The sequence below is a fragment of the Plecotus auritus genome, assembly GCF_963455305.1.
Source record: "Plecotus auritus genome assembly, chromosome: 7".
Lineage (NCBI taxonomy): Eukaryota > Metazoa > Chordata > Mammalia > Chiroptera > Vespertilionidae > Plecotus > Plecotus auritus.
Window position 1 is genome coordinate 90,061,856 of NC_137774.1, and position 26,609 is coordinate 90,088,464.

Consider the following 26,609-nt stretch of genomic DNA (forward strand, 5'->3'; position numbering starts at 1 on the left):
GGCAAGAGAGGGCCTGCGGGTGACGGTCGTGGTGGGTCTTAATCCTTGGGGTCCGGGAGGTGGGAGGGGGTGTTTTGCCGAACCGTGGAAGGGGGAGGAGCAGGCATGTTTATGGCTCTGCCTTGAGGCTGGGCTTGGATGCTGCAGGGGGAAAAATAGTTGAAGGCCTTGGGAGGTTGAAAAAAAACACAAGTTGGATTTTCGCAGTGCCAGGTCAGGTATGACTTTGTGAGCCCCGGTGGGTGCTTGGATTAGGGTGTTTTTTGTTGTTGTTTTTTTAAGGAGACCGAGCCCCAATGGGGTGTGAGCCTCTGTAACTTAAATCTCTTGTTTGCCAACCATTGTGACTATTCAAAGGGATGAAGTTGTTGCTGGTTGGGTTTTTCAGAGGCTGAAGCGGAGGTTGTTCTCCCTCCCTGCAAAATGAATGAATAAATTACAGGTCAAGGTTAATGTTACAATGACAGACCCCTAAGCTGCCCCCTTGGGCACTGAGCTCAGTGGAGCTCTGGGGTTGCAGGGAAATAATTCAATCCGAGCCTCTTATCTCCCTGGTAAAGTTCTTGCCTGGAAATCTCACTTTAATGTGTGTGTCTGAGCCGGGAGCTCAGTCCCGCCATTGTTTGCGAGATGGAAGGAGGTCTATCTGCCAGTGGCATCTTGTTTACTTTCTTCTCCGGCTGCTCCATGGGGTATGGAGGGTTGAAATCTTTTTCTTTGCTGGGCCCTGGTTCCTTTGATTGCAAAGGTAATTATTAAACAGGTCATTTGAAAACAAAAGTCCATAGCTCAGATTCTGAATCTCCCCTTCCACCCCCACCCTCACAGCCCCCTCTGGCTGTTGACACCCACCATCCTGCATCTACCTGCCCTCTGCCCCCCACCCCCTACCCTGCCTTGAGTTCCAAGGCTGGAGTAAGAGAAAGCCGCCTTGTTTTTCCAACCCTTGGCCCTCAGCCCCAGGCAGCCCCCTGGCTGATTTCTCGGCTCCCATTCAAACTGGGCTGATGACTCAGGCTGCGGTTGTGCAGGGCCTGGGTGCCAGGAGGAGGGGGCATTGGAGGGCTTATTAGAAAGGCCAAAAAAGAGCCACTGGCCCTTTTCCAGCCCCACCCCAGGGTCCACTTTGGAGGACTCAAGATAGGCAAGCCCTGGGGTTGAGCCCCTGCCAACCTAACCATGAAAAACCTACCCCTCAGCAGGTCCCACTTCTCCCTCTCTGCAGGAGGCAGCTGGTCCAAGGCCCAGGTGACCAGTCCAGTCTCAAGATGACTCAGAGGTCAAAGGTCATCTCCATGTCTCCAGGGTCTGACTCTAAAAGGTGTCGAGTTCATTTGTCAAATGGCTGAAAGCTGCCTCCTGGTGCTCCTAGCCAGGACACTGGCTTCAGGTTGTTGTTAGCACCTTCATTGCCTGCATGGAGGAGACAAAGTCCCATTCCTTCTCTGGTTCTCACTTTGTTCATCTGTGATGATGATAGCACCACTTGGCCCGATAGTTTTCAGAGAGCTTCTATGTGTGTAGTATGGAGTGATTGTGGAAGTTGGCTTTTTAGAAAGTATAAGGTGTAGTGGAGTGTGGATATATTGTTTAAGCTATTCTCAATAATTGGTCATCCAGGTAGAATTTTTGGTCCTCTTTGATTTTTTTCATCAGTACCTACTGCCAAGTGCTGGCCCATAGCCCTGTCATTTTCCCCATCCCACCCCCAACCTAAGTTCACCCCAAACTAGTATAGCATACTCCCAGCCTCCTCCCCTCCCCCACCCCAGGGTCTCTGTGCTGCCTGTTTACAAGTTTTCAATCACTCCCTTATAGGGTCCACTCCTTGCTCTGGCATTTGAGACCTTTCCAAATCTGGATCCAGAATCCTCTTCAACCAATCCTCTCTGGCTAACACTCTGGTGACTCACAGTTTACTTTATCCTTCCCTTCACACCTCTGTGCTTTAGTACTTCCATTTCTGTCTGGAACCCCTTCCCCAGTAAATTCCTGCTCAATCCTCAAGATCTAGTGATATCACTCTGAAACTTTCTGAAACCCCCTTCCCTCCACCCCCAGCACACTTAGTCACTGCCTCCGGCTGGTATCTACCCGAGTGGAGGCTTGGGGAGAAATATGGCGTTGCTAGATACCCACTTTGTGTGGGGATGCAGCTGGATCCAGGAGATGCTGAAGTACCCCACCCTCCCTCTTCGAATCCCATAGCCTGGTGGGAGAGAAAAACAGAAATGATCACAATACAGCAGGTGGAATCAGGGAAGGGGGGAGGGTATTAGGGTAAGGGGTGTTGAGGGACTGCCAGAGGGAGGCATGTAGGCTTTCCTACAGGAGGTAACACTGGATCTAAGGACTTTAAAATAGGAATTTTTAGCTAGGTAGGAAAGGGGATCCTGGTCCCAGATGCTGAATATACCCTGGTTCAACTCTGTGAATTAGGTTGTACACCTGTTTTGCAAAGTACTCTGAGGCTCAAAGGTTAAGTGACTTGCTCAAGGTCACACAGTAAGTGGTAGAACTAGGACTTGAATCTGCACCTTTCTGACTTAAGCTCAGAGGTTTGCTATTACAGCATGCAAATGATGCCCATACACAACAGTTATGGGCCCTTCTGTTTGCAGTGTACTGTTCCCAGGGCTTTAGGAGCACAGAGTGGCACCTGCAGGCTTTCTGTATCCCTTCTGCCCCGCCTTTGTGGGCCTTGTCTTACAGCAGGAATGTTTGTCCCTCATCACCGCTCATCTAGATTTTCTACTTCCTGATAGCCCAACTCAGAAGCTCCCTCGCCTTAACCTTTCATCACTTCTCAACCTTTGTCCATAAGAGCATATTGTTTACTTGTCTTATTCTCCCACCTAGATTATAAACTTTATGCCCAGGAAGTTTTTTTGCATCTTTTTATCCCCCCAGTACCAGATATAATAGAGCCATCATTGATTTTACCATCTATCATAAATAGGTAAAGACACTGGGTTTGGAGAAGTAAAGTGCCTTGCTCAATCAAGGTCAGACCACTGGAAAGAAACAGAATTGGGATTTGAACCAGGTCCTCTTTCCACTGTGCTTAGCACACTGCTTTGTAGGCACTTAGTAACTGCCTGTTTGATGGATGTCCCACTCGTGCACAGAGTGACCCAGATTTCAGCCAGAGTCTCTTACCAGTGCCCTGGGGGTTGGGAGAAACATGGCAGACAGAGTCACACCTAGAGAAGCAAGCCCCAGCGCCCCTGCCCCAGCTCTTTGCCCCAACTCAGGACAGAATCTGGGTGTGATCAGAATAGGGGGCAGAGGCCAACTTGAGAGCACTTATTCTAGACACAAAGCTGGATGGCAAGACCCTGGGTGGGCAAAATCAAGGTTGTCCACAGAGCTTCTCCTCCATCCTTGTGATCCACTGCAGCCCAACCCACCTTTCTCTCCAGCCTCATCTCTCATGGCTTCCAGCCATGCATACCCTATGGTGTCTCATGTCCTTTTCTGTCTGCTTGGAATGTTACTCTTTGCCTTACCACCTTTGTCACTTGTTCATTCTTTTAGATTCAGTTTTAGCCCCACCACCTCCAGGAAGTCCTCCCTGAGTGCACAGCTGAGCTCAGACTCTTCAAGCTCTGGTATAATGGGCTTAATCTCAAGATGAAATGTGACCCACTATAGAATATCAGCAGGATGCCTTGGGCTGCAAATAACAAAAAGCCATTACTTAGTTGGCCTTGACAATAGAAGTTTGAACTTTGCATGATAGGTTGTAAGTCAGGCTGCTCTAGGTAACTTAAAGGCTTGATGATGTCATCAAGGACCCAAGTTTTCCTGTCTTTCTATTTGGCTATTCGTGGCTTGATAGTGTGGCTCCCTATGGAACAGCCGGGGCAACTCCAGGCCTATGGGCAGTTGGGAGAAAACCTAGTGGTGGAGGGAAAGGGCTGTTGTCTCGAGGTGTCTCTGAGAAAATCTTTCCAGGAACATGCCCTGCTCCTGCACAGACTTCCTCATCTCACTGGTGAGACTGGGTCACATGAGCATTCCTGCACCAATCACATGCACAGGGCGTGAGACCATCATAGACCAGTAAGGATTCACCGCTGCAGTTGGGGCTTTTGGCCACCTGGAGGTGGAGGCTAGTGCCATCCTTCTGGAACTCAGATTTGTTCTCTTCAACATGTAAGGCAGGGGTGGGGAATGTTCGGCCCGAAGGCCATTATAAGCCCCGTGAAATCATTTGGTCTGGCCCTGCCAAGGCATTAGGCGTGAGTTAATTAAATGTTTGACCAAATATAGCAGGCTAATTAAAAAAATTTTTTTTATTGATTTCAGAGAGAGAGAGAGAGAGAGAGAGAAACATCAATGATGAGAGAGAATCATTGACTGGCTACCTCTTGCATATCTCCTACTAGAGATCGAGCCTGCAACCTGGGCATATGCCCTGACCAGGAATTAAACTGTTACCTTCTGGTCCATAGTTCGATGCTCAACCACTGAGCCATACCGGCCAGGCTAGCAGGCTAGTGTTTAAGTTGATAATTTTATGCAGCCCACAAATTATGTTAAAAATATCCAAGTGGCCCTTGGCAGAAAAAAGGTTCCCCACCCCTGCTGTAAGGCAAAACTGGGAATAATAAGTATACAGTAAAAGCAATAATGACAACTCAGGTTGGATTGTCCCCCTTTTACAGGTGAGGAAACCGAGGAACTTGAGTGCCCCAGGACACACACAAGTGGCAGAACTAGGATTCTAACCCAGAAAGTCTGATTGTAGAACGTGTCTTGATGGCCGCTAGTTTGGGCACACCTTCCCCAAGGTTCACTCAACAGAGATGTCACCAAGAGGCCATAGCAGCACTCCCCCCAGCAAGGAAGGGGAAGGTAGGGCTCAAGATCATTATCCTGAAATGTATTAGGTGCAGGACGTTGAAAGTTCCCAAGGTTGGTGTGCAGTAAGCACATGCCCACAGACACACCAATCCTGCAGGTCTCCTATGTGTCTGCCTCCAGAGCAATGCAAATATTTAGCACAGAGTCCTCTAGCACAGCGGTCACCAACTGGTGGTCCGTGAGGTCCAAAGGGTTGGCGACCTCTGCTCTAGCAAAGGTCTGGAGGCTAGAAAGAGAAAGCTGTAGGCAGAGTGACTATGACTTGTGGCCCACCGTGACCCCAGCATGGGGTTGGTGCAAACAGGTGTGTTTTGTTCATGCAGACACCCTGCAGCATGCACCTGCTATGTGCAGAGCCCAATGAGAAACACAAAAGGAGTTTCTGTCCTGTGAGAAAAAAAGCTGTGCTCTCTGCCAAAGCTGGAGGATGAGAGTCCAGAGGCCCGGCTGGAGGAGACCGCTTTAGGAGCATTCAGTGATTTTACCATCTATCACATGGAGCCCAACCTGGGGATGTCGGGGTTCACTCTGAATGCCTGACCACAGCTCGCCTTGCTCAAAGCCCTTCTCAGACAGTGCCAGGCTCCTGATTTGTTTGCCTTACCTGGCATTATGAATATTCCTTGATCTGACTTCTTCTATCCTCTCTGATTTTGTCCTGTATCAATACCACACATACCCTATTTTTTTAGTAACTCTGGTAGTTTTTAAATATCCCAAATTCTTTGACACTGTTCCCTTCAAAAGTTGGAGCTCCCCTGCCTTTAAGTGAAGTCTGGATTACTGACTTTCTTCTAACTGGTAGAAGGTGACAGAAGCAAGACTTCCTAGTCTTTGAGGCAAGAGCATTAAAGGATAGCTGCTGCCTGGTGTCTGTCTCTCTCTCTCTCTTGGATCCCTTGCTCTGAAGGAAGCTAGCTGCCATGTTGTGAGGACACTCAAGCAGCCCTGTGGAGAGGCCCACAGTGGAGAGGAACTGAGACCTCACACCCACAGCCAGCCTGTGAGGGAGTCACCTTGACAACAGATCCTCCCCTCAGGCGAGCCTTCCAATGGCAGCAGCCCCAGTCAGCACCTTGACTTGACCTCATAAGAGATCCTCAACCAATTGAACCACACCCAAATTCCTAACTCATGGGAACTATAGGAGAGAGAAAAGTTTATTGTTTCAAGCCACTAAGATTTCAGGTAATTTGCTATGCAATAGATAGCTAATGGAGACACTTTTGAGAATAACAGGGAGCACTATAAACATATGCCCTGGACAGCAGGGCAAACCAGGATGTGGGATTGCCCTAGCTTTGGTCCAGCTGTCAATCTGTGACTAAACTATCACGGATTCTTCTTGGAGTCAGTACAAGCATCAGATCCTCCAGGAAGCCACCCTAGAGCTAGGTGAGTGGCTTCCTGGGACCCCCTGTGCCTTGGGACGGAGGTTGGCAGGGCTGGTGCTCTCTGTCTTTATGCCAGGTGCGTGCCCAGGCCTCAGGACCAGTGCTCCATGGCACTGACTTAGCTCCTGTAGATCAGAAGAGGCCATTGTGAAGGACTGAATTGGTCTCTTCTGAACCTGCACATGGCTGGCAAGTTTTTTTTCTCATAACAGATCTCTGTATGAGAAACCAGCCCTGAGGAAGCCAGCCTAGTCCCACCAGAGCTGGAACAGTCGGTTCTGGTTGTCCCAGGCCCTGTGCTGTACCTTGACACGGGCAGGCAGCTTCTCCAGAAGTTGACAGTTCATCCAAACCTTTAGCCACTTAGTTTGGTGTGCATGCATTAAATTAAAACGTCTAAAGGGTCCCTGGCCGGCACCAAAGGGTGGCAGGTTCAATTCCTGGTCAAGGGCAGGTACTTGGGTTGCAGGTTCGATCCCTGGCCCTGGTCCAGCTGTGTGTGCGCGAGGCAATCAATTAATGTGTCTTTCTTCCATCTCTCTCTCTCTCCCTCCCCCCCCCCCCTTTTACTCTCTCTAAAAAAATCAATGGGGAAAAAATAAGTTAAAATTATAAAAAAAGAAAACTTCTAAAGGGAAACTCACTTCTAGATGCCTTACATTTGTCCGTGCCTTAAACATAATATATTGGACATACTTTGACCTCTGAGATATGTGCTTGAAAGCTTGGGTCTTACCTGTCCATGCATGTTCTTAGCCGTATTCACAGCAAGCCGAAGGTGGAAACAACTGAAGTATCCATCAACAGATGAATGGATAAGCAAAATGTGGTCTACACCTTCAGTGGACTACTAATCAGCCTTAAAGAGGAAGGAAATTCTGATACATGCTACAATTTGGATGATCTTTGAGAACATCATGTTAAGTGAAGTTAGCCAGTCATAAAAGAACAAATACTGTATGATTCCACTTACACGAGGTACTTAGAGTAGTTAAAATCATAGAGACAGAAGGTTGAATGGGGGGTGCCAGGAGCTGGTGAGATTGGGGAATGGGGACTTGTTTAATGGGTATAGAGTTTCTGTTTTTCAAAATGAAGGAGTTCTGGACATTGGTTGCATGACAGTGTGACTGTATGTACTACTGAACTATGCACTTAGAGGTGGTTAAGATGGCAAATTTTATATGATGTATGTTTTACAAAAATTAAAAAGGAAAATAAGTAGGAGCCTAGTAAGTGTGGAGAACCACAGGGCAATGTGGAGAGCGGAAGCCAATGAGCTAGAACAGATTAAGGCCGAGGGAAAGACACACCCAACAAGGCAGCTAAGCATGTTATGTATTAACTCATTTAATCCTCATAACTACCCTTTTTTAAAAAAATATATTTTATTGATTGTTTTACAGAGAGGAAGGGAGAGGCATAGAGAGCTAGAAACATCCATGAGAGAGAAACATCGATCAGCTGCCTCCTGCACACCCCGCACTGGGGATGTGCCCGCAACCAAGGTACATGCCCTTGACCGGAATCGAACCCGGGACCCTTCAGTCCGCAGGCCGACGCTCTATCCACTGAGCCAAACCGGTTTCGGCCAATAAAATACATTTTTTTTAAAAAAGATGGCTTCCCCCATGTGGACACAAGATGGCCACCACAAGATGGCCAGCAGGGGAGGGCAGTTGTGGGCAATTAGGCCAGCAGGGGAGGGCAGTTGGGAGGGACCAGGCCTCCATGGAGGGCAGTTGGGGGTGATCAGGCCTGCAGGGGAGGGACGTTAGGGGTGACCGGGATGGCAGAGGAGGGCAGTTGGGGGCGACCAGGCCTGCAGTGGAGGGCAGTTTGGGGGGAACCAGGCCTGCAGGGAAGGGCAGTTGGGGGTAACCAGGCCTGGATGGAGGGCAGTTAGGGGCAACCAGGCCTTCAGGGGAGGGCAGTTGGGGGGGACCAGGCCTGCAGGGGAGGGCAGTTGGGGGGGGACCAGGCTTGCAGGGGAGGGCAGTTGGGCGGGACAAGGCCTGCAGGGGAGGGCAATTGTGGGGGAACAGGCCTGCAGGGGAGGGCAGTTGGGGGGGACCAGGCCTACAAGGGAGGGCAGTTGGGGGCAACCAGGCCTGCAGGGGAGGGCAGTTGGGGGGGGGGGCAGGCCTGCAGGGCAGGGCAGTTGGGGGCGACCAGGCCAGCAGGGGAGGGCAGTTGGGGTGACCAGGCCAGCAGGGGAGGGCAGTTGGGGGCAACCAGGCCTGCAGGGGAGGGCAGTTGGGGGGGGGAGGCCTGCAGGGCAGGGCAGTTGGGGGCGACCAGGCCAGCAGGGGAGGGCAGTTGGGGTGACCAGGCCAGCAGGGGAGGGCAGTTAGGGGCAACCTGGCTGGCAAGGGAGGGCAGTTAGGGGCAATCGGGCTGGCAGGGGTGTGGTTAGGGGGTGATCAGGCTGGCAGGCAGAAGCGGTTAGGGGCAATCAGGCAGGCAGGCAGGCGAGCAGTTGGGAGCCAGCAGTCCTGGATTGTGAGAGGGATGTCCGACTCGAGGGGTCCCAGATTGGAGAGGGTGCAGGCTGGGCTGAGGAACACCCGCCCTCATGCACAAGTTTCGTGCACTGGGCCTCTAGTTGAGATATAATTCACCTACCATATAATTCACCCTCTTAAAAGTTTACAATTCGGCCCTAACTAGTTTGGCTCAGTAGATAGAGCGTCAGCCTGTGGACTGAAAGGTCCCAGGTTTGATTCCAGTCAAGGGCATGTACCTTGGCTGCGGGCACATCCCCAGTAGGAGGTGTGCAGGAGGCAGCTGATCAATGTTTCTCTCTCATCGATGTTTCTAACTCTGTCCCTCTCCCTTCCTCTCTGTAAAAAATCAATAAAATATATTTTTAAGCCCTAACTGGTTTGGCTCAGTGGATAGAGCGTCGGCCTGCGGACTGAAAGGTCCCAGGTTCGATTCCGGTCAAGGGCATGTACCTTGGTTGCGGGCACATCCCCAGTAGGGGTGTGCAGAAGGCAGCTGATCGATGTTTCTCTCTCATCGATGTTTCTAACTCTCTATCCCTCTCCCTTCCTCTCTGTAAAAAAAATCAATAAAATATATTAAAAAAATAATAACAAATAAAATAAAATATATTTTTTTAAAAAGTTTACAATTCAATTGCTTCTAGTATATTCACAGAGTTGTGCAACCATCACATTGTCTAATTCCAAAACATTTCATCACCCCAAAAGAAAGTCTCCCCATTAAGCAGTCATTCCCGTTTTTCAGCTCACCCCTGGTCCCTGGCAACACTAATCTGCTTTCTGTCTTTATGGATTTGCCTCTTCTGAATATCTGGTATAAATGGAATCCTACAATATGTGGTTCTTTTGACTGACTTTTTTCACTAATGTTTTCAGAGTTCATCCATGTTGTAGCATGTATCACTACTTCATTTTTATGGCTGAATAATGTTTCATTGTATGGTTATACTACCTATGGTTTATTCATCCATGGATGGACATTTTGATTGTTTCCACGTTTTAGCTGTTATGAATAACTAGAGGCCCAGTGCACGAATTTGTGCACGGGAGGGGGAGTGGGAGGAAGGACCACAGAAGGTTGGCCACTGGTCCTGAGGAGGAAGCCAGCCCTCGGCCCCTCTGGGAAAGGGGCCACGTCCACCCATTTCCCGTCCCAACCTGGGCCTGGAAGTCCCACCAGGGTTGGAAGAGGAGGCAACGGTCACTGGGCTGAGCGCAGAAGGGATGGACGCCGACACCGCCATTCGCGCCCCACCATCACGCGGTTCCCTGCCTCCCCCCTCCTTCTTCCCTCGCCATCATGCCACCACCATGGCGGGCAGGCGGCCCCTGGGGAATGGAGAGGACAGGAGTGAGACAAACCCTTGTGTCGAGGGCTGACTTTCAATAGATCGCAGCAAGGGAGCTGCTCTGCTACATAGGAAACCCCGACCCAGAAGCAAGTCTATGAATGGTTTAGCACCAGGGGCCAATGGGGGCCAGCCGGCCAGGGGGAGAGGCTGTGGGAGGTTGGCTGTGGGAGTGCACTGACCACCAGGGGGCAGCTCCTACATTGAAAGTCTGCCCTCTGGTGGTCAGCGCGTGTCATAGCGACTGGTCGACCGGTCATTCTGGTCTTTCCAGTCAACCGGTCATAATAGTTGCTTAGGCTTTTATATATATAGATGCTGCTGTGAATAGCTGTGCACAAGTGTTTGTGTGAACATATGTTTTATTTCTCTTGGTCATATACCTAGGAGTGGATTTGCTGGTCATATGGTAGCTCTGTTTCTAACATTTTGAGGAACCGCCAGGTTTTTTTACACAGCAGTTGTACCATTTAACATACCTGAGGACTAGGGATTTGAACCCAGGGCCTCTGGCTGAATAGTCCATGCTCTTAAAGCATTGCTAGGTTTGGTTGGATAGGAGCCTAGAGGCCCTTACCAGCTGGGTGACCACAGTCTGGGCTACTGAACATCTGGGAGACTTGATTTCTTCCTGGCAAACAGGGTTATGGGGGAAATAGCCTGAGTAAAGCACCTGGCCCACAACAGGCTTCTCCCATCGTCCTAGTACAAAGTGTCATGTATGCGTGAGTTCCAGTGGCCCTTGGAGACTGCTCTGGAGTGAGTGTGCCTACCTCCTACCTCACACATCTTGAATAGGTGGTTGCTGGAATGGTGCCTGGGAGGGTTCGTCACCATTGGGGTGGCCACACCTGGAGGCCCCGGTATCGGCAGGGGCGGGTGGGGTCCCTCACTGACCCAGCCTCAGCTGTGGCCACTTGATCTGAGCTGAGGCCGCCAGGAGATGAACAGCCTTGGCAGGGAGGGGAGGGAGGGGGGTTAGGTCAGGCCTCCTCCTCCTGCACTGGCCCCTCACCCTAACAGTAGTGCTTATTTTCAGGCTAGGGTTATTTCCCCCTCAAAGTTCGCCTTTCCACTGACACCAGGCTGGGTCTCCTGGATGCTCACCTGAATGTTCCTCTGCCCCTCAGGGCCTCTGCACCAGGCCTGCCTTCCCTTTGATCCCCTCCCCACCCCACGGTTTACTCCCTTTCTTGAGCAGGAAAGTGGAAATTTGTTCTCAAAGTTCAATCTTTTTCCTTCAGAGCTCAAAAGTCACCGATGCACCAACTGATGTGACGGATTTAGAACAAACAAAGCTTAACCTCAGAAATCTTTATTGAGGTTATCTGCCCCGCCACACGGGGGCTTCCCGTCATGTTACCTTCACCAGAGCTCGGTAGGAAGGAGGGGTTGCCACCCCACCAGACAGAAGGGACAGCTGCTCAGTAACTTGCCCCAAGTAACGCAGCAGACACTAGCAGATTGGGGTTGAGGCCCCCTTTCCATTCTCGGTCTGTGGCCCACTCTCTCATTCCCCCCGTTAACTCTAGACACAAGATCTTAGGCTGAGGGCCATTTTCCCGGGCATGTGCACATAACAGTCAAGAAAACATGCATTTGCCCTAACTGGTTTGGCTCAGTGGATAGAGCGTCGGCCTGCGGACTGAAGGGTCCCAGGTTCGATTCCGGTCAAGGGCATGTACCTTGGTTGCGGGCACATCCCCAGTGCAGGAGGCAGCCGATCGATGTTTCTCTCTCATCAATGTTTCTAATTTTCTATCCCTCTCCCTTCCTCTCTGTAAAAAAATCAATAAAATATATTTTTAAAAAAAGAAAGAAAACGTGCGTTTTGTCCAAAGTCTACCACTTACCAGCTGTGTGACTATAGGCAAGCTGTTGGGAGCCTCAAAGAAGGCGTAGTTTCCCCCTCTTTAAAATGGACATCATAATTGACCTCGTTGGGTTGTGACTTCGCTGGGAAAGGTTATGTCGGGGACTTCGGTGTGTGACACCCAGTGAACTGGCTTATGTGTGAATTCAGCAGGTGTTCATTGATGGCAAGTGTTAGCAAGGGGCGGTGGTGGCCTCTGCGCCCGCCGTGGCACTGACAGCCTGTCCTGCTTCAGAATCATCGGAAAGGTCGATCTGATAGTTGCAGGATGGAATGACTAAATTCAGGTTTTTATATGACGAGGGGAGTTTTTCAGATTTGGGGGGGCTGTAGGGACTGATGGAGATGAGCTTGAGGTCTGGGGGCGGGGGCTGCAGACGGCCCTCTGTAAGAGCAACTGGTCAGAACCTAGAGTTCTGTCCTCCAGGCGGCCTTTTAATGGTGGGAGCTGTCTGCTCCCAGCAAGGCCTTGGGGGCCATCCCCTGCACCTCACATTGGAAAGCTCTGCCTGACTGATGCTTGGACACCCCAGATTTGGCATGTCCCAAATGGTGCTCCCACCTGGACCTGCTCCCACCTTCCTCTGTGTCCCCACATCCACCTGTCTCCCCACATCTGGCCTATCTCCGGGCCCTTTCTCTAATCCCTCCTCGGCACCGAATGCTTCCCCTGACTCCCTTTAAGCCCCTCACCTGGCCCTGGGCCCTCAGGGGGAGGGTCTCTGCCCTCCAGGCCCTCTTTCTCATCAAGAGGCAGCTTCATCCGTGTGTGAACTGCTCTGGGATGAAGTGCAGGCCCTGAGTGTAGCCCCTGAGGCCCTGCCCTGTAGACTCTGCCTCTCTAAGTCCCTCCTGCCCTTCTCTTCTTTCCTACTTCATTCTTGCTACCCCTCCCCCTGCACTGCCCCTTACCTTCTTCTCTGACCAGGACACCCTCTAATTTTCCCTGGATATTCCAGCCGCCTGAGTCTGGAGGCTGTGCAGGCTGTGCGGCCTGGGCTGGTCACTTCTCGTCTCTGAGCCCTGCATCCTGTCTGTACGGCAGGTCAGTGATGGTGCGAGGCAGTCTGTCTGTGCATTCTGGAAGGTTTGACCCAATGAGAATGGGCGTTTCTGAAGGCCAAGCCTGACAAGGTGGGGGCTGCAGCTGCCATCGCCATGGGCTTGAGCATCAGGAATGGCCCTCTTGTCGTCTCGGGGCACCGGGACAGTGTCCATACTGTGCTTTCCGGGGGACAGTTTAAACGTGGCACCAGGGGCCTCAGGACAGGTACAGAGTGGTCCCCCAGCTGTGTGGTGTGATGCAGAGTAAGCCACAGACGTCGGAAGAAGTCCCACCCCATTCTTTTCAGAGTTGGAATTGGGAGCCTGCAGTGGGAATCTAGAACACTGAAAGTGGGGGAGGCTTAGAAGGGTCCTTGGAGTCTGTCCCCCTTACCTGCATTAGGGGTGAAGATTGGGGCAGGGCTCTCAGGGGTAGGAGATCCCCCCCCCCCCCCCGCCTTCCCCCTTATCTTTCCCTTACCCCACCCTTACAACCTGGGCCTGGGACCTGTCTCTGGTTCACTTCTCCCCTTCCCTGAAGGGATCCCCTTTCTTCCCCATTTGACCCCTGGGCCTCCAGGTGAACTGTCTCAGCTACTCAGGACTTGGCCCCAGGCAGGTGCACTGGTGTGGGCAGACCCCATAGTGAACTCCCTAGGAGAACTCATGCACCCACCCAGGCTGGACCCCCTGAACTGAGCAGTCTTTCTGGGATGGGTCGTCCACCCGGTGTCACAGTTGGGAATGAGAGGGCTGGAGAGGCATTGGGAAGGTCGCCTGAAATGACAAGGTGTTCCAGTGGCTTCTCAAGCCAGGCTCTGCAGGCCCCAGGGGGTAGGTAGCCCAGATGTAGAGGGTGCTGGCTTGAGGACACTGGAACCCCGTTTTTTTATCTGCTCTTCTCTGAATATTCTTCAGAGTAGTTCTGTTCCGAGTCCCCCCTCAGCTTCCCTCCAGCCATTCCCCTCCCACAGTGCTTCCATCTAAATTATCCCGGTTGAACTACCTTTATTTAGTTGTCGGTTTCCACTGAAAAACAGAGACGGCGGTAACACCTGCAGCATAAGGCTATCCAAGGATTAAATGAGATCATGTAGATAAAGTGGTAAAGTGCTTAGGTCTGTATGTGGTCTGGAGTCTGAACACGTAGGGGCTCTGGGGCTGGGCGATGGTGGCCATTGCAATTCCACAGTGTCCCCCTGTACTTGGGCCACGCTTTGCGCACCATCTGTGCTGTGAAAATGTCCCATGAAAAATCAAGCCATTGGAAAATTGCCCTATGTTATTGACTCAAAGAGTGCTGGTTCTCAAAAGCTGGGACCCCTGAATTCTTGCATAGAATGAAGTTTCTTTCATACCCCCACCCGTACACACGTGTCTATCCCATGAGGACAGGTTTCCACTGCACCTTGTCCCTTCTCCCAGGAACAAGTTGAGGAGCCCAGGGGAGCAATTCAGGTGAGGGTGTGAACCAGGGGCCCTCTCTCTGTGCATCCAGCCTTCCAACGGCTTGTCCATCCCCTTGACGGGGAGTCAGGCCCATTGATGGTGGCTGGGGAAGGCAGAGGCTGCATAGGGACAAGTGCTTTCTATCTGCTGTTTCCCTAAACCTGGTGCAGGCCCTCGGCCCTCGAGGCTTCCTTCTCCCCTAGTGCACAAGTATGTCTTGACACCCACCCCATAGCGGGGGCTGATCCCGTGAGGACTCGGACCCAACTCTGGACTCACTGTAGACAGCTGTACTGCTCTTGCTCACGCTGTAGTTTGATGAAGAGGAAAATCCTCATGGCATGGGGGAGCTTGAGGTACAGGGGTGAGTCAGGGAGGGCTTCCAGGAGAGGTGGCATTGAGCCAGGCTTGAAGCATTAGGGTAGGGAAGAGACTTCCAAGAAGGAGGAACAGCATGTGCAAAAGCACTGAGGCCTGGCCCCTATGGCCCGTGGTGTGCAGAAGCAGCGTGGGGGCTGGAGAGAGGAGCCCTTTTAAGGGGAGGGTGGGGCTGGCCATGGGAGCTGAAGGGCTATGTCCAGGCTCCTGGGCAGGATCAGATGGCTGTGGACTGAAGAAGGCCCATGGGGGAGGAGAGGACTGGGAAAGAAGGGGACAGATCGGGGGAGGGCCCAGAAAAGTGGACTAGTGCAAAGGAGGTGAAAGAGAATATGGTGTGGCAGATCTAGGCTAGTGAAATTCTTCCTCTGGGTGTACACCCAAAAGAAGTGGAAGGAGGGGCTCAGCTAGATGTTTGTACAACCATATTCAAAGCAACTTTATTCATAATAGCTAAAATGTGGAAGCAACGTCCGTTGACCCACAAATGGATAAACAAAATGTGGTATATGCATACAGTGGAATATTATTCAGTCTTAAAAAGGGAAGGACATTCTGGCACATGCTTAAGTGAAATAAGACAGTCATGAGAGAATAAATACTATACTAGTATATGATTCCATTCATATGAGAAAGCCAGAGTGGTCAAATTCATAGAGACAGAAGGTAGAAAGATGGATGCCAGAGGCTGGGGAGGTGGGGGGAATGGGAGTTACTGCTTAATGGGTAGAAAGTTTCAGTTTTACAAGATGAAAAGAGTTAACGGGGATGGTGGTGATGGCTACACAACAGTGTGAATGTATTTGATACCACTGAACTGTAAACTTAAAAATGGTTAAGATGATAAATTGTATATTACATATATTTCAATACAGTGAAATGCATAGTGAACAGCAACCCAAAAAATCTAGGCTAATGAGAAGGAGGAGAAAGTTGAGGGTTGGGGGTGTGAGGGGATTAGAGCTATAGAGATGGATAGTAGTGATAGTTGCACAAACACTGTCAGGAAGAGAATGAGTCCTGGAGTCTAACAGATTGGAGTTTGAATTCTCACTGTGCCACCTGTGTTAGTCTGCTCAGGATGCAGTAACAAATACCATAGTTTGGGCGGTTTAACAACAGAAACTTACTGCTGGAAGTTCTGGAGGCTGGAAGTCCAAGTTTAAGGTGCTGACCAATTCTCTTCCTGGCTTGCAGATGGCCCCCTTCTCTGTGTGCCCTCAGATGGATTCTTGTCCGTTGGGGAGCATGCAAATGGAGAGGGAAAGCCAGCGAGATCTCTGTTCCTCTTGTAAGGGCACTGATCCCATAATGAGGATCCCACCCTCATGATCTCATCTAAACCTAATAACTCCCCGAGGGTCCCACCTCCAAATAACATCACATTGGGGGCTAGGACTTCAACATATGATTTGGGGCGGGCGGGGAAGAGGGGTATAGATATTCAATCCCTAATACCAACTTTGGAGATTTACTTCTCTTCCGTATCTCAATTTTCTTATTTGGAAAATGGGGGTGGTGCTGCCGGCCCCAGGTTATTGTGGGACTCTCATGTGCTTGTGTATGTCCAGGGCTCAGCATCTGGGAGGTACTCAGCAGGCATCAGCTGTCACCAGCCAGGCTTCCCTGAGCATCTGCCAGACTCCACAACCCTCAGGTGTCCCGGGTGGTCTGGGGCTCTGGGAGATGTCCATTTCCCCCCAGCAGGCTGTGATTTGGGGCCTCTCCAACTGGGCCTGGTACCCCGGTCTTTAAGCAGAGGCTAGGCATGGGTCAGGCCTCAGGAAGGCTTGAGCCAGCTGTTTGTCCTCACATTGAGTCTGGAGATCTGGGAGACCTCCCCCACCCATTGTTTACCCTTCCTACAGGGCCCAGGCTTACCGGGGGGTTCATCAACTTCTCCTGGGAGCCCTGCATAGAGAGAAGGCAGAGGCTAGGGTCAGCTTTAGGATGTCAGTTCACCTGGCCTGTTAGGTGGGGCAGGGTCAGAGCCCCACCCGCCCCCTCCACCCACCAAATAGAGGGTTGCAGATGGATGGGAGAGGCAGGAAACGCCATCATCCTGTGAGGCTTCTTCATTCTTCTGGCATCAGGCTGTGGCTGGGAGGTCCCCCAGGCCCTGGGCAGGAAGGAGGAGAAGGTTGGTGACTGCCAGGGCCAGGCACACAGCAGGGCCGGGGTTTGACTCCAGGACTTCTACCTCCCCACGTCATGCCCGTAACCACTATAGCCCTCCTTCCTGCACCTTCTCATCCCACCCCACTCTGACCCTGCTCCCCTGCCTTTGCAATCCACGATAGTCCCACTGCCTCCTACAGGAAGGCCACTCTTCCTCTCTGTTTTGTTTTGTTTTTGTTTCTCATTTTAAATTTTTGGATAGATAAGCAATTCATAGACAGCAGGTGCAGGCAGCTGTCTGCCAGGTCCTGGGCCCAGGTAGCCAGACCCATACTCAACCGTCTTCAAGGTACCTAGCCCTTGAAGCTGGTTCCCCTTGACCCAGGGACTGTCCCCTGCCAGGCCCAGACCTCTCTCCTCCACAAATGTTGGGAACTGTCCCAGGTCCCGACACTGCAGCCTTCCCACCCTCTTGCTGCCCTTAGCTGATTGGGAGGCTCCAGGCTTTGGGGTCAGCTGGGCCTGAGCTTTGTCCTCCCCAGGGCCTGCAGGCCGCTGGAGCATGGAGCTGACAGCTGTCCCAGAGTTAGTGTACCAGACCCCATAAAAATACCTTCCCGCCTCAGGGTGGTGAGTAGGCACCTTGATCTGCTTCCAGCCTCCAGCACTGTGAGAAAATCCATTTCTGTTCTGTAAGCTGCCCATGTCTGGTACTCAGTTTTGGCAGCCCTGGCTGTTGCTGCCCTCTGTCTCCCCACCACCCCAGCCCTCCTGGGCTCCTAGCAGTGCAGTGGGACCGGTGGAAAGAGCTCAGGGAGTGGGCTTGTTCAGATCTCTTCTTCCCACTGACGAGGGCATGTCCCAAGCCTCATTGTGCCCATCTTGGTAATGGGAGGGTGAAGAAAGGGGCAAATAAGTCAGCTACTCGTAGGCACGATACAAGTTTTTGCCCTTTCCTTCTGGCTCAAGGTTGAGCTCAGTGTCAATGCTAATATTTCCTCCCATGAGCTGAGCAAACAACAAGGAAACTTCTCCTGGGAAAGTGAGATCATGTGAACATCAAACTCGAGACCCTGCCTCATGCCAGTAGCTATTCATTCACTCTTGAGGGCTTCATTGAAATTTCCAAGATCATGGAGCCGGAGATGGAATTCAAGCCTGAAACAGTCTCAGGGTCAATGGCTTGGAGGTGAACCACAGCCAAATGGCCAGGTGGGGTGGATCCCAGAGCTGCAGGCCAGGGATGGTACATGGGCTCTATTTAATGTGGGGATTGCCTTCATTTAAGTGAGTGAGGGATTGGAAAGTTCTAGAACCTCACTGTCCAAATTGGTAGCCTCTTGCCACGTGTGGCTATTTAAATGTAACAGAAATAAATTCAGTTTTTTAGCCTTGTAAGCCACATTTCAAAGCTCTCAATAGCTACCTGTGGCTAGTGGCTGTAGACCACTTCTGTCATCCCAGGAAGCTCTACTGAGCAGCGCTGTTTTGTTTTTATTTTTTAGCTAGAGGCCTGGTGCATGACCTTCGTGCACTGGGGGGTGGAGGGGGTCCCACAGCCCGGCCTGCACCCTCTCACAGTCCAGGACCCCTTGGAGAATGTCCTCTGGGAGCAGGCCTAAGCTGGCAGTCGGACATCCTCCGAGGGGTCCTTAGCGTTGCCATGGAGCCGGGAGAGGCTCCTGCCTCTACGCTCGCCTGGCTTCTGGCTGAACAGTGCTCCCCCTGTGGGAGCGCATTGACCACCAGGGGGCAGCTCCTGCGTTGAGTGTCTGCCCCCTGGTGGTCGGTGCTTGTCATAGTGACCGGTCATTCTGCTATTCGGTTGATTTGCATATTAGGGTTTTATTATATGGGATAGGATAGGGTGGTGTTTTTTTAAATTGATTTCAGAGAGAAAGGGAGGGAAAAGGAGATAGAAACATCATTGATAAGAGAGAATCATTGATTGGCCACCTCCTGTATGCCCCTCCATTGGGGATCAAGCCTGCAACCTGGCATATGCACTGACCAGGGATCGAATCATGACCTCCTGGTTCATAGGTTGAAGCTCAACCACTGAGCCACCACAGCCAGGCTGAGCAGCGCTGTTTTAGAAGGGTACTGGGACTCAGAGCGAATGCCAGGCTCATTTTGGCAATGACTGTCCTGACGTCGAGTTGGGCAGAGTGGGGTCACACCTGGCTGTGTTTGCCATTGGAAGACAGGTGCTGGGGATGCGTGCCGTGGGCCTCTGAACCAAGCAGTCGTGTGTGATGTTGTGGGATGAGGTTGGGCCTACGCTGGCGGGCTGGCAGGATTTGGCTGCATTCTGAAGTCCCAGCCACTCACAGATGGGCTCTTCCACTTTCTACTCAGGCACTACCACCTCCGGGATGCCTTCCCTGAACCCCAGGCCCCAGCACTCCCCAGTTGCCCTTCTTGGCTCATACCATCACATCTGCCTCCTCAGCAGGCACAGCGCTGGCCATGGAACTGGGGTGGACAGGGCACTGGCTTGAGGAGCTGGAGCCACAATTCTATAATCACAGGCACGTGTTCTGACATGGGAGTGACAGGGCGCCAGCCCAAGGCACAGGAAGGTTCAAGACATGCCCAGGTCACCCGGCTTGCTGGGAGTCGAGGCTCACCCTCCTTCCCAACTCACAGCTAAGGCTCTCCCAGGAGAGTGACAGGGAGGCCTGACACGCTGGGCAGGGCTGAACAGGCTGCTGCCCGGGCTCTGGGCTTGGGCACCAGGAATTCCAGGAGTCAGGTCGCAGCCCAGTTGGAGCAGCGAGCTGCTAAGACTCCCAGGTTAGTGTCCAGAATTGGCAGAAATCACAGGTCACTTCTGTTTTACCTGGTTTACATTTGCTTAACCTACTCCTGACCTCAGAGGCAGCCCAGGGAACTCTGAGGAGTCCCGCAGGCCCTCAGCCCACACCCCCCGCCGTGGTGTTTCAGGCTGACCTCACGAGTGGTCACACACACAGATACCTCTCGCCATTCAGGAAATTGACTGCCCCCCCAAACCCAAGATACTTGAGAACTTTGGGGGTCTGGGAAAGGAAAACAGGGCATTTGTAGGCCAGAAGTGTTTTCTTTGGCCCATCCAGTGTGTTTTTTCAAAATTATACCAACATTTCAACATTGATATAGATCACAAAAATCTGGATTTCCATTTTTCCTTGAAAAATTGGAAGCGCTTGCAATCCAGGACCCACATGGTAGCAGTTGATCAGAGCTGAGTGGCAGCTGCCCCCTTCCAGTAGGGAGGGAACCCCTGGCCCCTAGCATCCTCAGTCCCTTCCATTCCCAGTGTCTCCACACACACATACCGGGGACCAGGCCCATGCGCCGTCATGCTTTTACCAGACTGTTCCTCCCTGTATTCTTTCCCAAAAGTACAAGGGAGAAAGATGGCCTGAGGGGGCCACGTTTCTCAGTGCAAATGAAGAATGTTCCTGGGTATTACATATGGAACGCGTGTCTCACTCCTGGTTCTTTCACCCGAGTATTTTGCAGGCCTTTGAGCTGTGATCCCTGTTCTAGACATGTCCAGGCTTTTCCTTGATTGAATCCTCCTGTCCTCCCTTGCACCCCCTTTTGTTTCCTGTCCCTGGGACCCCTGCAGAAATGCATCTCTCTGTCTTGGGGGTGGGGGGTTGGGCAGAGACTGCTGACTTGGTAAAGACAATGGCGGCTGCGTGGCTCTTCTTGGTACTCTTTACCATCCTCCCAGGCTCCCAGCTGGAGGGGTTCAGGGTCTAGAGCAGCCTTGGGCAAACTACGGCCCGCGGGCCGGATCCGGCTGTTCTATCCGGTTCTCTTGCTCTCCCCTCCGCTCCTTTACTTTGAATTTATATTAGTTCACACAAACACTCCATCCATGCTTTTGTTCCAGCCCTCCGGTCCAGTTTAAGAACCCTTTGTGGCCCTCGAGTCAAAAAGTTTACCCACCCCTGGTCTAGAGGCTGCCTCGGTGCTGACATGGCCACAGACACGGGCTCCCATTTCTGGGTCCTGCATCTCAGCATCCCCTGGGGTCCCCCTGTGGACCACAGTGGATGGAGCCTGAGCCCAGCTTCCACCACCCGAGAGAAGATGGGGCCCAAGCAGGAGCAGAGCTCAAACGGCAGGATCCTGGTGGGACACAGAACCAGCTCTCCCCTCCACAGCCAAAGTGAGCCGCTCAAAAGATAGACCCCACCCGTCGCTCAGATGTTTCAGAGCCTTTTTATTTTTCATGGATCTCAGGTGCACAGAACTTGGTTCCTCGTCATCCTTGGTTTGTGATGTACGAGTTGATCCTGCTCTTTCTTTCCTTTGGTTTATTCTTTGAATAGTATTACCCCCACTGCGACCATGGCACTGACCGTCAGTGCCGTCCACCCACACTTCTCTTCCCCTTGACGCTAAGGCTTTGTCCTGTGTGTACCTGAGAAGGGCATCTGGCTGTGTGTCATCTTCTGGGCTTGCTTTCTCCACTCAACGTCGCATGACAATGTGTAGAAGATGTTCAACCTGCCCATGGCTGTAGGTGTTCCGACCACACTGCCGTGGATCATTTCTCTTCCTCGAGGTCTGGGTCTCCCCTGCCTGGGTCTCTTCCTCCAGGCCTCCGCTCACACATCCCTCCCTGAGCCCTGCACAGACACCTCCACCAAGGGAGGCCTACGCTGCTTCCTATCCAGAGCCTTCCTGTGCCACAGCCCTGACCACACCAGACGGTGATATGCTTTGTGTGCTGGGTTTTGCCAGGGCCCCATCCCAGCAGGTTCCCCTCCCATCTTGGGGGGGCTCGGCCTTAGCACAGGGACCCACCCTGTGGAGAGGGTGGGGCTCAGGCCGGCTTGGATGGGCTGAGGTGTGCAGAGCAGTTCTGTAGGGCAAGCTTGAGCTGCTTTTGTGGAATTAAGGAATTAAGGGCATAGGAAATCAGCCAGGAGATTTTTTTAAGAAAGATGTTCATAACAGCTTTATTCATAATAGCCAAGCACTAAAAACAACCAAATGTTATCAAGAGGGAAGATAAATAAGAATATGTTATAATACATTATACATGTATATTCATCAATAAAGACAACTGCAACGCATAAAATAAAATGGATTAATCTCAAAATCAATACATGGAACAAAGGAAGTGAGGCACAAAACAGTACCCACTCCATGGTTGAGAGCTAAAGCAAGCGCACGGAGCCTGTGACAACAGAAACGGGAGCAGGGTGGCCCTCGTGGGTGTCAGGACTGAGGGAAAGGGGCGGAGAAGACCGCTGTGGAGAGGATGTCCAAGGCTCCTTACATGAAGGGGTGGAGGTTCAGTGGCCGTATACATTTTCAAAACTCATCAAACTGTACATCTAAAATCTGTACGTCTTATTATTGTAAAGGATGCCAGAGCTTTAAATAAAGAGTTTTGTGGGAGGGAATGTTATCTGGAGGAAATAATGATGCAAGCCCAGACTTGATCTCATGAAAAGCATTTCTCACCTAAAACGATGAGTGCCCAGCGAGCAGGGTATTGTCAAGGAGGTGGTCAAGTTTCCTTTCTCTTCATCCGTCTTCACATCACCAACTCTGCCCCCTCAAATCTTGTTCTGAGGACCTTTGAGGCCCATCGTGGGGCATGAGCCATGTGACCACCTCCAGGCAGACCACCCAGCATGTCTGCTCAACCGACATGAAGACCCAAGGGGGACAGGAAGAAAGGCCAGGACTTTCCTTCTCTGCTAGTGAAGCAGCAGCCACATGGGGTGTGCACAGACGGTACGTGTGCAGCCATTGAGTCCCACAGACTGACCAGACCTGGGGAGCCAGCACCCAGGCAAGACCCGGAGGAGAAGGTTCCCAGGATTCCAGAAGCCTCCCCACCACGCTCTTCCAGCCACCACTCCCTCTCCTGCATGCTATCCCAACTTCTGTTGCCTCGATGTGATTCTGCCTATTTTTGGTGCCCAAACCAGGATGTTCCCAGACAAGCCAAGAAGACTGGTCCCTCAGCCATCTCCCTGCTGGCATTAAGGTGAACAGGCATTGCTGTGCCCAGCTTAAACACGCCGCCCTGGGTGGTGACATGGATGGGGTAGTGGTGGGGGGGTGCTCAGGCTCAGAGGCCTCAGAGGGGCAAGCAGAGGCTCCTTACATGAGCCAGTCACCCAGGGAGCCACCAACATGTGCTGGCAGAGTCACTGAGCTAAAGCCCCGGGTTAAGTCTCTCCTAGCCAGGTAGGCCCAGGCATCTGGCAAGGGAGGCTGGCCCTGCAATCTCTCTGCAGAGTTTTCCAGCTTTAGCTTTGCACCCTCAAGCAGGCCCACTGGGTACTTTTTAGAGTTCACCAGGTGAGTTCAGGGTGCAACCAAGGTTGAGAACCAGTGCGTTAAGCAGTAAAAAGCTGGGTTTTATGCAGGGCTTTTGCCCACAAGCTCTGTTCCCGTTGTAGGAAGAGTGGTGGTCCTATTGGACTCCTTCCCTGTCATTTTTCCAGCTGGAGCAAATATCCACAGGTCCCTGAAGGGCAGAATTAAGACTAGCCGGTGTCAGTTAAAAAGAGGCTACATTGATAGAGTTTCTAGAAATAAGTTGCCCTATGATGAAATGAATGCTTTGCAAAGGAATGAGCTCCGCCTCCCAAAGGGTATGCAAATAGAATAGAGGCTGCGTCTCCATCTGTCCAGGTTGCATTACTGCAGGAGCAGCACACAGTGGTCTCCGGCCTTGATTCCAGGCCTCCCTGTGCCCCGCCCTCCTATCTGGGTGATCCCAGGAAGGTTCCCTTTGTGGTTTTGACGCAGAACCTGTGGTAAACTGTTCCACAAATTAAACAAACTCCTGCAGTTCTTTCCCCTCAACTCATTTATCTGGTTCATAAATCTCAGTGGATTTGCTGCACGAGTTTGCTTGGAAATGGCCCTCCCCATCTGCCCTTCCCCTCCTGGTTCAGGTCTCTGTTGGAACAGGGCTCTGACGGGCAGGGCTTGTCGCCCAGGGTGCCCGAGGAGAGGCCCAAGTGAGGGCCTAGCTCTGCTGGGTTAGGAATCTGAGAGTAAACAGATCAAGTTTCCAGTGTTAGCTGGCCACAGCAATTGAAAATGAGAATGTTCTCTGAGATGACTCAGCCTCTCGGCCCCAGAGTAGAGGCAGCCCCAGGCCTTGGCTCTGCCCTGGTGGTCGGCTGCAGGCCAAGCCCAAGGGGAACAGCAGTGGAGTTTTAGAGTGAGTGGTGTGCAGTTACGGTCCATCCCATCAGGATGAGGGCACAAGCCGCAGTCTTGGTTATCTAACAGGTTGCTGTCCTCAGTTTCCTCATTTGTGAAATGGGGATCAAACATTTCTGTCTCAGAGGGTGGATGTGAGAAATGAGTCTAAGACCATTCCAGCCAGTGTAGGCAGATAAGTGCCCATTGGAAGCTCTGGGAGAGAGCCTGGGTCACAGTGGGTGGAGAATTGGAGGGAGGGAGTCATGTGAGGCCCCCTTGAGAGCCACCTACATGGGGAGGAGAAGAGAAATCACTACAGGAAACAAAAGAGGAGTGTCAGTGTCTGAAGTTAGAAGAGGCCATGTGGTAGCTTCTAGCGTCCAAGGGAAGATGTTGGCCAGCCACATGGGGTCCGGCCAATAGGTCAAGGATAGGAGGGCATGAGGGAAAAGGCTGTCAGGTTTGGCTGGTGGAGGTCATTGGTGAGCTGAACAGGATCAGATGGAAGGTGAGGCCAGCCGGTGGCAATAGAGGGTTGATAGTGACCAACTGAAGGCCTGTTTGGTAATAAAGGGGAGTGAAGAAGTGGCCTGAGGAGGAGATGGGGATGAAGGAAACATTAGCCTGTGGGAATCGAGAAAGAACAAGGTTGCCTTGGTACTGTTTTTCTGAGACCAGAGAGAAGGGTTAAGATGGATGAAAAATAACAACAGATGTTTTCAAAGGGGGGCGGGGGGCGGTCTCACCACTTGGCCTAAATGTTAGGAAACTGAAGAAGGTGCAGGCTGGGGTTCAGATCATGCATGCCCAATCAAGAGACAAGACACAGGGTTGAGCAGATCCGGGGTGGAGGGCGGGGGTGGGGGGTGGGGCCAGGCAGGGGCAAGATTTAGGCCCTGCAGAGATTTCTGAGCTGGAGGTCATAGCTGAGGAGGACAGTGCTAGACAGGGGTTATCTAAGGATTGGGGTCAGCTAAGGGGGCCACCCAGGACACCCTGCTCCAAAGCCAGTACAGAATTGGAGAGGCCGCAGGAGATGAGAGAGGCACTCAGGTGACCCAGGAGCCAGGGGCACTCGGAGTTACCAGGCAACGGGACAACAACTCCACACAGTACCCCAGCTTGGCTCCAAAGTCCTGTAATAGCAGCCTTCTAGGGACTGTCGGTTCCCAATTAATAGTGTCAGGGACTTGGAGGGGTGGGGGGACGAGTACTACAGATTGTTTAGATTATTGTTTTCAGCGCGCTGACAAAAAGCTGCTTGCCCTCTGGAAAGATAGGAGGTTGTGTGTGTTCTCACCATAGTGTGTGGAACAGGGGAAGTGGAATAAGCTTCCATTATGTCAGGAGCAAATCAGGGAACATCAGTGCCATCATCCAAAAGGAAGGGAAGAGGCTGGTGCTGTTGGAGCATGCGTATGTGCCTGGTGCTTGTACCTAAAGAGATGCCAGCCTCTCCTCTGGTCCAGCACTCAGTGGGGTTATGCCCCTCTTTCCGAGTGTGGAGACCGGTTCGGGCCATGTAAATGTCAGACCACGGAGCTGATACCATCACTGGGACTCCAACCCTGGCCCCTTGACTCTAAAGCGATGCTCTTTGCCGGGCATTAACCACTACCACAGCACCATCGGATGGTCGAGTAGAGGCTGGACTGCGAGAACTGAGTTGAGGGGTGAAGATACATCTGTGCAGCTGGCCAGAGTCAAATTGAATGGCACAAATGACGGAGATTGTAGCCTTTGGACTAATCCTGCCCGTTCATCCTGGGCCCCTGGCCTGATTCTGGCACCTGGACCTACCAGGCCACCTCCTCTGGAGGCTCTTTTGCTGAGTTCCCTACACCTGTTTTTGCCCAGCAGCCTGAGCCAGCTCCAGTTCTGTGGCTGGGTCCTCCACGCCCTTCTGCCGGACCCCTGGCCCATTCCCTCTAAACTTCTGCCTGACCCAGGTTCCCAGAGAACAGTCTCTCCTTTGCCCCAGGGAACCTCAGCTCAGGTTCGTGGCCCTTACCCATTGAGCGTCCTTGCATGGCCTTCCTTATTCATTTATCTAACTAATCAGAGTTAATAATGTAATCAGCTCGTATTTAAGCCAGAGCAGAAATAGGATCTCTCAGTACCCTACATTTAACCAGAGGTCTCCCGCGTCCCCCACCCATGCCCAGCAAACCTGTGTTCTTCATCGCTTTGCTTCCTTTTCATGTCATTGTATTGCAACTACGTGGAGTTGTAAAGGTGGTCTGTTAGTTTGATTTTGGGGGGCGGTTTAAGCTGCTTTTAACTCTAAAAAGAGGACCATGCTGTATGTCATATTTGGGGACTTTTCCACCTATTACATTGCTAAGATTCTTTCACATTTTTGCAAGTCACTGTAGATTGTTTGTTTAGACTGTTGGGTAATATTCTTCTGTCATTGTTCCCCTCCTCTTCCAGTGATGAGCATCTGGGG

The 26,609-nt window shown here is 51.8% G+C and overlaps 2 protein-coding genes across 2 annotated transcripts in view; both read left to right on the forward strand.

Annotated features, from left to right (window-relative positions):
- The window catches only part of LOC308252953 (general transcription factor II-I repeat domain-containing protein 2), a 583,288-nt gene that overhangs the window by 408,435 nt on the left and 148,244 nt on the right, over positions 1-26,609 (forward strand). The gene's annotated exons all lie outside the window — the stretch shown is intronic.
- CASTOR2 (cytosolic arginine sensor for mTORC1 subunit 2) overlaps positions 1-26,609 on the forward strand; it is a 49,750-nt gene that overhangs the window by 921 nt on the left and 22,220 nt on the right. The gene's annotated exons all lie outside the window — the stretch shown is intronic.